This window comes from Centroberyx gerrardi, chromosome 13, assembly GCF_048128805.1.
Source record: "Centroberyx gerrardi isolate f3 chromosome 13, fCenGer3.hap1.cur.20231027, whole genome shotgun sequence".
Lineage (NCBI taxonomy): Eukaryota > Metazoa > Chordata > Actinopteri > Beryciformes > Berycidae > Centroberyx > Centroberyx gerrardi.
This window is the reverse complement of record NC_136009.1, coordinates 19,676,315-19,688,975: the sequence shown is the minus strand read 5'-3', so window position 1 is coordinate 19,688,975 and position 12,661 is coordinate 19,676,315. Positions and strand designations below refer to the sequence as shown.

At 46.2% G+C, this 12,661-nt stretch overlaps 1 protein-coding gene across 2 annotated transcripts in view; it reads right to left on the bottom strand.

Annotated features, from left to right (window-relative positions):
* mib1 (MIB E3 ubiquitin protein ligase 1) overlaps nt 1-12,661 on the bottom strand; it is a 53,822-nt gene that overhangs the window by 13,226 nt on the left and 27,935 nt on the right. The gene's annotated exons all lie outside the window — the stretch shown is intronic.

Sequence of the window (12,661 nt, the reverse complement as noted above, 5' to 3'; positions counted from 1 at the left end):
AGGTAGGTTCAATTAAAGTAGTAGCTTGAAATGCAGTAGATGTGTGTGCCAACACCCTCCCACCTGCTGTGTCGACTATGTTTCATATCATGGCAGCTTTAGCTGAGCACCTCTTTGGACTCATCCATTATCTCTCGCCCCCACCCCTCCTCCTCTTGCCCTAGCCCCTGGGCACACATCCGGGCATATGGTGCATGTGCACACTGAGGTGGGACTTGTCCCTATTTTACTGTATGAACAGTGCATCTGTCATGGATATGGATCAGGAACACAAAAATAAGGCAAACACAAATCTCCCATATGTCCAAAAACCATTAAACATGAAACAAGAAACTTAAAAATCAAATCCCTGAAGTGTGTTTAGTGTGTGTTTAGTGTTTATTGTGTAGTCTGTTGCTGGGTACACAATGTACCATCACAGAGCATTAAAGCAGAGACACTGAAGGGAACACTTCTAACCTTGATTAACCCTGAATAATCATGCAGGGCATATCTTTGAACTGCGACAAAAGAAGGCAGCCGAGTTCGCCCTGATTTCGACATGGCTGAACAGCCCATGCGTGCACTGGAATGTTTATGTACCTAACGATGAGGTAAATAGGGTCTAGTACAGGGCAGGAAGGAAATGGGGTCTAGTACAGTACAGGGAGGTCATAGCCTGCGCAATCAATGAAAAGAGTGAACTATTTAACAGAGAAAAGAAAGAGCAGCAACCGCACATGCTGGCAGGCTTTGGGGCTAAGGACTCTCAGGATTGCTGGTTCCCTGCAGGTTTCTGCTAAACCTATAGCCTGTCTCCCTCCTTCTAGAGTAATAAAAGAGAACATCATCAGCATACCCTCTTGAGGGAGGCAGAGAAAGAGAAAGGCAGAGAGGCAGGGGGGCAGGCAGTCAGCACCTCTGTACGGACAGAGAGCCGGGGCTGCCGTACTACTGCAGTGATGAACAGCGCAGCACACTGATCCCAGGCTCCCTCGCTCTCTCTCCGCCTCTCATTGCACAGAGGCTTACGCACACACCTGCATTGCTTGCAGCTATCTCCAACCACTTAATGCAGAGGAGCGCTGCTTAAATGTGATAGCAACCGCACCCATTCTGCCTAATCTTACATTCATAATGTGTCGTCTTCTGTATAAAGAACTATTTGCTTGCGTACTGTAGATTTATCATCTCATGGGGGACTTTCGAGTAATTTCATCTGTGGTGCTCCCACTGTGTGGGAGTTGAGACTTAAAGAAGCAAATTATTGTTAAGAGAAGACCTTGCCACATCAGATTCTTGCCTGAAACTATAACATAAAATATATCCCCAATGGTCAAATACAACATACTTTCAACTTACTTTCAAGTTCCTACAACACTGACAAACAGACAATACTGGAACGCACTTTCTTTCCTTAACTACACCAGTTTCCACCAGAACCAAGGGCAATTGTCCCATGTAAAGCCTTGTAAAGCCTTTGTTCTTTTCTTCCCCATTGTTCCTCCTATTGGTGCATTACTCAACATTTGGCCGATCTGGATTGGCTGGAAATATCTCCTATATGTTGTACAACTGGCCAATGAATGCACACTTGCTACACCACTACCATTGCACTATTCTATGAGGGCAGACTGGCGCCTTCTAGTGTCTGAGCCAGGCAGTGCAGGAATGGGCAGGTGCTTGCTGGGGTGGAGAGCCCCTCCAGTACAAGTCTGGATTGACAGGCTCCCTGCCACGCTGGGCGAAATGGGCGGACATTAATATTAATGCCCCACGCTGGCACTGCTGCATTGCAGTTAAGCTATTTGCTGTAAAGGCAGAAAAAAAAGAGAATGAATGAAGAACCAAGAAATAAATCCTTGTTATTTTTTTTTTTTTTATCTCTTGCGTAAGTGGTGTTAGCAGTGACTGAGGGGGAATGAGAAAAAGCGTGTGTAGGCCCTTGAGGGTGTTGGGCTGGATGGAAAGAGAGTGAGAGTGAGAGTGAGAGAGAGAGAGAGAGAGAGAGAGAGAGAGACTGGTCAGCTCAAGCTGCAGACCTTTTACTGGGCAGAAGGCACTGACTTGACCTGGGAGTTAACATTGAGACCACTGAGAGAGGTATCTGCTACGAGAGGGAGAGGGAGAGAGAGAGATATTTAGAGTGAAGCGAGGAGCTCATTATCGCACCTGAACCTTAAAACCAAAGCCATCACTCTCTCTGAGAATGCAGAAGGGCATGCAGCTGAGGAAGGAGAAAGGCAGAGAAGGGAGAGAGAGAGAGCGAGAGAAAAGAGGAGAAGGGAGAAGGGGAGACATGATGGAACTGGGTCACCCTGTGAGAGATCTCAGGAGTCCCTCAGGAGAGCTACACCAGGGCCTGTTGTCTTGGGCTGCAATTTGTCATTGACCGGGACGCTCACTGACGCCCTCAGCTCTGTGTACGTGTAGGTGGGATTCGTGTGTGTTGCCGTTTGTCAGTGTGCGCAAGATGTTGAACTGAATGTATGTGTGTGCGGGGGAATGTGTGTGTGCGTGTGTGTGTTTGTAGGGGTCGACAGGGCCCTTCTGCTGCCCTCGCCTGGCTGACAGCCATCTGTGTGGTGGTCAGTGGCTGTTACTGCAACAGGAAGCGAGAGTCGGGGGACAATAACTTGGGTAGGACAGGGCAAAACGGGAACAGTCAACATCCAGCCTGAGATTAATGGCTGCGCACAAACATATGGTTACTCTGATGTAGGAGACGTGTTTGGCATACATTCACCCATTAACTAAGCAAAGCCAAGGCTTCGAGCTGAAGAAAGGAGATCCAAATTATGCATCTGAAATTAGCCGCCCAAAAGGCACCACCTGCCTTGGGAAAATAAAAATGCCTAATAAAACTGATAATGATAATTATCAGCCTTGCAATGGTGAAAGAGTCTACATGGTCAAACATGCAGACCAAAGAGCTATAGTGGTAGTGGGCTTTTTTTTGTTGCAGAGCCCATATTGGCACAGCTTTTCCAGATGAGACGACCTCGGACGATACATGAGGTGTCAGCTCATCGGGGACAGGATCAATACCTTCAGGCCTTTTGAAATAGTGAACCCTGTACCCAACAAATCATTCACAAATGCAACACACGGACTCCAAATGGAATCCCCCCTCCACTCTGTGCAGGGAGGCCCTCTTCATCATGTGAGAGAGGTTTGGAAGGCACAGAGCAGGTCCCTAACTCAGTGGCTTGTTGGGGGGGTCAAAGTCGTAAAACTGCTCAGGATTTCAATAAGCTTAACCAAACATGCTGCTTTGAATTCAAACTCAGGCTTACACAATGCTTATTTTCTAAATTGTGTGTGAAATTGAAATTGGCACAACCACAACGCAAAGGAAGCGGGCAAATTTGCCGTCGACTCCATTGCTGTAACTAAATTACGCAACGCAGAGAGGATGTGGCAAATAGTTCAAGTAGTCTATAAACCCTATGCAAATAAAATAGGATGAAATTCCGGTCTCTAAAAGTTCATCCTGGCCCATCACCCCACGCCCAGCAGCACTAACTTACTGCTTCACTGTGTCTGGGCCGTCCCACAGCTATCGGCAGTCCTGCTGGGGCAGAGTAAATAAACACCAGTAGCGTGTAGCGTCCAGGCCAGCAGTGCAGCAGAGGGCTGTGGACAAGAACCTAACTGGCCCCGCTCGATAAAAAAGGCTTTCATTACCATGCCGTGAAGAGAATAATTTCCTCTACAATGTGACCTTCCCCTGCCTTTGTCTACCTGAGGCCCCTGAGTGAGCATGCTTTTATTAAGGATTATTTGCATAAACTGGGAAGGAGGGAGAAGGAGTGACTTGTGCATTTCTATGATGTTTTGGTTATCACTGTTACAATGCTAGCTATTGCTTGTGGCTTGAAGGTTGTTCAGGAGACGGCAGGTGCATTTTCAAACATCTCAGGTACATTTCTCTGTCCATTTGGGAAGTAGGTATGGGCCTATAACGCCTTAGCTTTAATTAGCCTTAAATCACCTGGCATTATGGGCTGTCCTGATTCATAACGATTTATGAAGACGGAGGCAGGCAGACAGTGAGAGAAGCCCAATGGCACGTTAATGTCCCATTGGTTCTAGATGACCCAATTATTTTCCCACATGCTCTTCTTCCTTTGCACTTTATTCCCCTCAGCACCTTGAAAAAGCCTCATTCTCATTGCTGCACCAGCCATAATAGTCATAATACACATCCTTTTACCGAGAAAGTGAAGACTGAGAGGGAAAAAGCAAGGACATACAGATTATATTAGAATTAAGAGACAACTAAATCATGCATGCCATATATAACAATTAGTCAATAGCATCATTACACTCAGTCTGTGTAACAACCATGTAATTACTGAACATAATTTTTCATACAGGCCTGGATAGTCAGAACATCATAATGTAATAGGTTCTAAATTAGTCTTTACTCTAATACCCACTAATGGAAATCTGAGGCCAGTTGCATAAAGATAAGAAAATTTTGAATTGAAATTCACCTTCTGTATAAAAATGACTTACTAGAAGTTAACCTAAGACTGACACACTTAGATACGCTCTAACAGTGGGTAAACTAGACACTTGAAAGGTAAAAAAAAAATTTGATAACAGTATTTTGAGTGGATGACTCAACATAAATAAAAGCAAGGAAACTGACATAAATTGCTTATAGTAAATAAAAAGTAGTCAATTTTTCATAGGAATGAGCATTGGTGATTTAGGCATAACCCTTCCTAGGTGTAACAGCACCTGATTGACCCCTTATCCATGCAGTTGCAAGAGCCAACTTCTCATTTCATTCCTGACTCTGACTCTATCATCATTTTTGAGTTACTGACCATTTCTCATCACAAACTTCCTTTCCATTCTCTGTGGAACATATAAAAATCAGACTCAACTCCTGCCTGCTGGACTTAACTGGCAGCGTTTCCACACAGAGGCACATAGTGGTAAACAGAAGCAAGGGATTGACCAGGGGGCTTTGCAGAGCGGTGGAGAATTCAGCCGCTCCAAAGGCCTTTCGATCGACGGCTGCTCAGCAGCCTGCCACACTGTCAACATATGGGCAGAGGGCCTGAGAGGCTCCCATGATCTACAGTCTCACTGTAAATCTGCCACTCTAAATCACCTTTCACTCCCTGGCCCACCTCCCACTTCACTGTCCCCACAAACCCACTTGCACTCCTCTGTCTGGCTTGTCTCTGTATGTCGTGGCCTGTAAGGGTCCCTTCCTACACAAAAAGCCAACAACACAAAAAGCAACAGCAACAGCAGCAGCACCCCTAAACAAACACAAGGAAAGTGAGGAAACAATATGCCATCAAATTCTCTACCAAAGTAATTGGCAGAAAAGAGATCCAAAGAGAGACTCACAGGTTGCCATATTGCAGCTGATGAGTCTGACTTCTTCACCACCTTCACTACCACGCACACACGTAGAGGAAGAAGCTGTGACTGAAAGAGTCTATTGGTAATTAAAATCCAGTGTTTGCAGAGAGAAATAATGGGGAGCAAAGGGCCTTGTATCAGCTACTGTCTCCCCTAAGCGCTGAAACAACAGGCCATATGCCCGAGAGCAGCACACAAAATGTCTAACAGCCAACTTCAGGGGAAGTGGAATGGAGCTTGTATGAATGTACATTACACAGTCAAAGGTCCATAGAAACATGAATGCATTCCACACAGATCCATTGGGCTACAGATGGTACGATGAGGGTCTTTCCTGTTTTCCATGGAAGCTACTGTGTCTAATACCAATAATGTAAAAAAAATGTTTCCTGAAAGAAAGCAAAAGGGTAGAAGTGCTGTGGAATTTTCAGTTTTCTTCAAGCTTGTTTGCGTTTACACGTGCGCACACACACACACAAACACAAACGCACAAATCCTTATCCTCTCTGACCTGTCACACTGCATTTACATAGGAGCCATTGACTTCACAGTGTCCGAATGGGTTACCAAGGTAACCTGGCCTGCATTATTCAACAGCTAAGCCTGGTTTAGATGTGAACATGGGCCTGGATGTGTCCCTCAGAGTACATGAGAGCTACTAATACACTATGATGTACCAAGCAGAAGAAAAAAAACATATAATATACAATCAGACTAGGCAAACTGCTATCTAAAACTGGAGACAGTAAAATGTCCCCTTGATTCTTGTGTTATATGAAACCATACTGAACGTATTACGTGTATACTGACGCTATATGCACTCATGACAGCTAAGAAATATTCAGCATGCTTCTCCGTGTTTCATAAGAACACAAAGTGCCATCATTGATGCTAAAGCACCATCAAACGCACAAATAAATTCCAGCACTTGTTCCAATACATCAAGTAAATAGATAAACTACATTTGTTTTTAAATGGGGGTAGAAAATATTAAAGATGCCTGACAGCTGTGTGGTGGAAGTATATTACCTTGCTCCGTCATATTTATTACCTGCATTGCTGAGGCACTTAAAGTGCCACAAATAAATCCTGCTCTTTCTAGGTTTGGTAAGTGGGCAAAAACATAACATTGCTGCTTATAGCGGGTTCACGATGCAAGCTTTTCTCATTGTCTGTATGCTATAGTCACTTTCCCAAAAGCTCTTTATGTCCTTGAGTCCTTCAGTAAGAGATGTACCCCTCCCTCTCTCCATCTATCCATTCCTCATTTCCTCTCCCTCTCTCCATCCATACTTCCCTCCCTCTGCTACCCCCACCCCACCCTCTCACAACATGTGCTATAGCAACATAGCGGCCAGGACTCGATGTTTCAGCATGCCACAGACAGACAGAGCATTACAGCACGGCTGAGCTTATCTATTGGCTCAGAGCCACTGTTGGCCCGGCCCTCGGAGAAAGTGTGGGCGTTCTGATTGGTCACAGGGGGATTGGGGCTTGTATCAGCTTGTCCTCTGGCTGATCTGTTGGACTGGTCCCAGCTCATAGAGAGGTGGACACTAGGAGGACTGCTGGGATTGGGGGATGTTTCAATTATGTCACTCTGCACGCTACGGCAAACTGGTACCCAGCCTCGCTGAAGGGGCTGGTCACTGAGCTACATCTTTAATGGTTGGCCCCTTCAAACTGTCAGTTAAGTAGAATAAGCTACTGCAACATGGCAAGTCTAATTGAAAAACTGAAGATAATATCAGACAGATGGTATTAGGAGAGACATAGCGGCAACAAAATGAATCAACAGAATCAATCCATCTAGTCTAGACTATGTTCTAATAATATTGCCCAAAATAAGGATACTGCCTCCCATTGCGGCCTACAGAACAGTATCAAGACATTGGCTCACAGAACTCAATAAGTATAGCTCATCTGGATTCCAAAGGTTACTTGGACATATCTCTGCGATCACTTATCTTTTAATGAATTACAGCAGAGCACTTATCCCCTCTCCTTTGACCAAGCTTATCATCTCTACCATCCTGCCATCAGGAATTAGCCTATATTACTCTGTAAAGAGGGCACGATCATACACACAGCAGATAAACACACAAAAACTAATAGTCCAAACAGTGTGCGTATGTGTCATCCCTCCTTGGCTTTATCCTGCAACGAGACTAACATTCCAACGTTCTGTGTGGCATGTGTGTGTGTAAGTTTGTGTGTGTCTGCATGTGAACATATGGCAACGAGGAGGAAGTCATACATTGTCCTCATCAAACACACCTTCCCTGTCACCTCTCTTTATTTTATCGACAGTGTCTTCCTGTACCAGTCTGTCCTCACCTGTTCTAACTTATGAAATCTGGGAAACGGCAAGTTCCTAATGATAAGAGAATAATTCAGTATCGGCCTAACAGCGCAACCTGTACAGGAATATGCATGCATGAGAGGAGGCATTTACCTGAATGGCCAATTGCATATGCATAACCGTAAACAGTAATTTGTAAATGTGAAGGGGTATAGGAGTGTGTGTGTGTGCGTGCGTATGTGTGCACTTGCACACACACTCGCCCCTGCATAGGTATTTGTCTAGTTTGTGAGTCACTTAACAGTAGCATGCGGCACCAGTAAGGCACAGTAAAAGATCAGAGGCAGGAGAGGCAGAGGAGCTTCCCCTGCAGTGAGGCTGGAGGGAACAATGGGCTGCTGGATCAGAGAGCCTGACTGCCACCGGCTTCCCCCTCCAGCACCCAGGTAGGTTGGCCCATTCATAAATCACTTTTATTCCGGCTAGCGCTCAACAGCCTCACCCCTTCAAATGATGCACAGTGTAAAGGGATGAAGAGGGAGGAGGGATGGGGGGCAGAAGAGAGAGTGCGGGGGGAGGAGAAGAGAGGAACTGACAAGGGAGTGATAAAGTAAGCAGGAAGAAGAGCCAGGCTGATGGAAGAGGAGCATGGAGATTTACTCAAAAAGCACAAACTGGACTCATTAGAAGTAGCTCTAATCCCTCTATGATGTTGACTGGTGGGCAGGCACATAGAGAGGAGGAATTAAGAGAGGCTACAAGACTGGCCAAGACTTCGGCAGCAGGCTGGAAGCTCAAAGACAGAAGGGGAAAAAAGAGCTTCATCACCATCTGAAGCTCACCAGAATTCCCTATATAAAACATTCCACTCGGTCTTTCGGGTTTCAGAGGAAGCCTGTCTCTCACGGCAGACAAATGGCCGAGATGTGCTCTTGTCAGCGTTGCTTATCATATAAAAGGCTCAAATTATCCACCTGTATTAGTCCTTGGCCTTGCCGAGAATTCAGATGACTTGAGCAATGACTTCAGATAGCCCAACTCATTTTCAAATATTAATAATTCTGAAATAATAGTTAGAAAAAGTATGCCTTCAAATCTACACTGTTATGCGAGTGTAACTAAGTTTCTAAAAGTGACCCCAGAAATATTGGGACGGGGGGGACGTTTATATTCAGCTAATTAAATGATACATTTGTCTCGACCCACAACACATCTGGGCAATACAAAGCAACATTAAGACATACATAGACATAGGTTGATCTCATTCTAATCTTTTTTGAATGAGATACCAGAGTCTTAAGCAGGACTCAGAGGGAAAACAACCCGTCCCACCCCTTTATCCAGTGAAACAAAGCGCATCCATTAGTGGCCCCTTTTCTTATTGATCGATTAACTGCTCAGCTAAACATTCAGCCTCATACTATTCATCATGGAGGGCGGATGTAAGCCATGCTGCTGGGTTTCAGGGGCAGATGGGATGTCGGGCTGTAATTGAGATTAAACTGGTGGGTTGGGTGGTTGGAACAGGCAGGGTGGAGACCCAGAGAGGGGACGCACGCAACATAAGAGGGCACCATCAACGGAGATTGTTACGGGGCAGAAAAAGTTTAACTCAACCCACTATGTACCGTATAAACACACAGGCACTCACGTAAAGTGCATCACTGTGGCATGAAAGTGCCACAGTGAGGAAATTATGGCTAGCTGGAACGTTATGGCTGGTTTAATTTCAAGCGGTCTACAAAAGTAGAGACTGCAGGACCCCAATAACAGGTGGATGTCCACAGCTGCCATTTATGCTGTTGCAATTCTGCACTTTCATTGGCCATGTAAGGTCAAGTTTTGAGCAGACACATTAGCCTGGAATCCATTTCACCTGGCAAATGGTCAATTCTTGTAATAGCCGTAAAGATAATGTAATCGAATGGCTATAAATTGCAGTGACAATACATTAATTGAATTGCGTACTTAAATCTATGCAGAATTCTCTCCGCCCATAAAAAGGCTTGGAGTATAACCGTGAGTGGGGGAAGTATGGCAGTGAGCTTGTTAGAAGGCATATCAAATCTACCACCAGAGAATTACATGAAGACGTTATCCTGTCTGGTGAAAATACACTTTATGCTGTATCTAGGGTGTTTGTGAGCACAATTTCCTTCATTACAACTAAAATGCCATAGTCAGGTTTCCATATGATTACTTAAAAGAGGACATAACAGTATATTGGTGTGCAAAAACATTAGCATACACATCCTGGGGCATTCTGCAGTTAGAATGCAGGTGGGGTGGGCGAGAGGGACTTGTGCGCTGTCATTGAGGTATAAGAGGAGGAGAGGAGAAGAGAGAGTGAAAAAGAGAGAGGGCACAGAGGACATTTCTGGCGTACAGTATAGATGTGCCCCGTGATGAGACCGACTAATTAAACAGATTCTTCAGTGGCCGTGCCTCGGGAAAGCTTGAAAAAGACACTTGAAAATTAATGAGAGCTCAAAAAGGAGAGAAAGCGGCCAAAACTTCTCAGAGCCTCAGAGGTGAGGTTGCCACTTGTCTCACTCTACAATGCCAAAAAGGAAAAAAACAAAACAGAAAAGCACAACAATATTTCTTCCTGTCTTAACACCCTCCTCACTTCTCTACACTACACATTCACTCTCACCCTCTCCTCCTCTATTTCTCAAATACGCAGTTATTCTAAGTATAGAGTTGAGCAGACGGAAGCTCTACCATAAGCAGTGTGTTCCAGCTCTATTTTAAAAGAGCAGAATGAGAGAGACGGGGGGGGTCAAAAGGACATCGAGTGTGAGGGGGTGGTAGCGGAGGAGGCGGTGGTGTTGGTGGTGGTGGAGGATGTAAAACAGGGGAGGGGGAAAGAATCAAGAATATACAAGTGGAACCATGAGAGACCACTTTATTTGGAGCTACTAAAAATAGCGCAGCAAATGGCAGCAGGGGCTAGCCGGGCTAACGCTCCTCTCTCCTTCCAGGCCGGTGGAATCGATAGGCAGGGAGCCGTAGGGGAGGCTTCCTGGAGCCTGTGGCCAACAGCTGCTGGGGGGGGGGGGGGGGGGGGGTGTGTGTGTGTGTGTGTATGGAACAGGGGGGTGGGGGGTGAAGCAAGGAGAGGAGTAGAGCGGAGCGGAGCGGGAACTATTTTTTGCACTGCTTGACTAAATATGGTCAGGGAGGTGGTGAGACAAGACACAGGAGCAGCCCAGCAACAGGGGCCGACGCATGTTTCAAATGCTTGGCTACCCACAAAGTGCTAACCGTTTAGCTTAGCTCTCCGCACTGTGGGGAGGGAAGCCGCTGGCTGGTCGGCCTCTTGTCCCTCATTTGCTGGCATTGTGTGGTGCGTGTGCTCCCTCTGCCCTCCCAGCAGCACGAGCATCCTCTCCTTGATCTTCTCCCACTAAAAGGTGACCCTTTTGTAGCGCTGGCAGGAATGAATAAGTTCCATATCAAAAGATTTGCCCCATCAAGTATGAGAAGTCTAGATACCAAAAATATCAGAAAGAAATCACAATATCCTCTTGTCTCTAGTCTCTGACAATGGTAATCAAATTTGTACGGATCGCATGGGGCTATTAAAAGTACAGCTGTCTGCTACCGTGGAGGAACAGCCGCCTTTTTTTTTAATACCTCTTTCACAATTCTGCTCTCAAACATTCAGTAAACTCCCTCTTCTAAGCTGCTGTATAAAGTTCCACTGAATAATAAAAGCGCATTTTAGGAGCAGGATAAAGCTCTGGGGCTGTGTGTGTTGTTGGAATAAGAAAAAGGCAGGGTGGGAGGATGGTTGCTACACTTTCTGCCTCCTCCACCGACCAGGGCATCCTCCCAGCTCTCTCCCTCAGAATGCACATGATGGAGAGGAGAGTGCTGCAGAGTTTTCCCCCCTCCTTCTCTACCCTCTTCTCTCTCTCTCTCTCTCTGCCTCCCTTTTTCAAACAGCAGCTCTTCATGTCAGCTCAACGTCTTCCCCTTCTAAAGGTATGGCTTGTGTTTGTGTGGGAATGTGTGTGCATGCGTGTGTGTGCATGCGTGTGTGTGTGCGCGCTTTCTCTCCTTTCCTCCTCCTCCTCCCCTCCCTGACTCTGGCACTCAACCCACCCCCCCGCCACCCCCTCCCCCCAATCAGAGAAGCTGATTCAGCGAGTCAGGCGTGCACCCAGCACACACGATGGCTGCAGCAGCTGGAGCGCTCTCTAGGTCATTATGGCTCTCTTCACTACGGGAAGAGGAGGAGAGGAGGGGAGGAGAGGAGGAGCAGCCCAGATAAGAAACTGATCTGACAGGTAATATATGCTCTTCCTTTGCTTTCGGACGGGAGTTTACCCCTGACGGGCCCTGACGTCTCCCGTCCTGTCTCTTCCCTCTCTCTTCTTTGGACGCGATCAGTTATTAACCGCATGGCTTGCCTGCGAGTCGTGTAGTCGGAAGGGGGAGTGGAATGTACTGTTCTGCAGCAGCAGCAGCACTGGGACAGAACTTAACCAGGGAACACCTCTGGGCTTTTTTTCTCCTTTCCTGTATTTGTTCTTCTTGTCTTAGAAGAGGGGAAGAAAAAAGGCTTTATGAAAAAAAAAAAAAAGTATGGAGAGGAAGAAAGAGGATGCAGGTGGAGGTGGAAGAGGGAAAAGGGAGGCTGGGGAGTTGCTATGGTCCACATGGATTTTAGCCTTGCTTTTTGCACTCTCCACTCTATCTCTCTCATCTTGTTCTTTCTCTCTCCCTCCCTCCCTCTCTCTCCCGTCTTGCTCTCTCCCTCTCTCTCTCTTGTGTTCCTGGCACTGGCCGGACATGCTGCAGCAGCAGAGCTCTTTGGCTCATTAGGCTTCACGGTTGCAGCCCCGCCGCTATCTAATGACGGACTCGTTAACTCAAACCCGCACTGGTGTGGAGAGACATTCCCTTCTGCACAATTCGCCCTCTGCGTCGGACACCTTCCAAGCTTTTTTTGTGGCCATTACAAAAGGATACAATAATTACTGG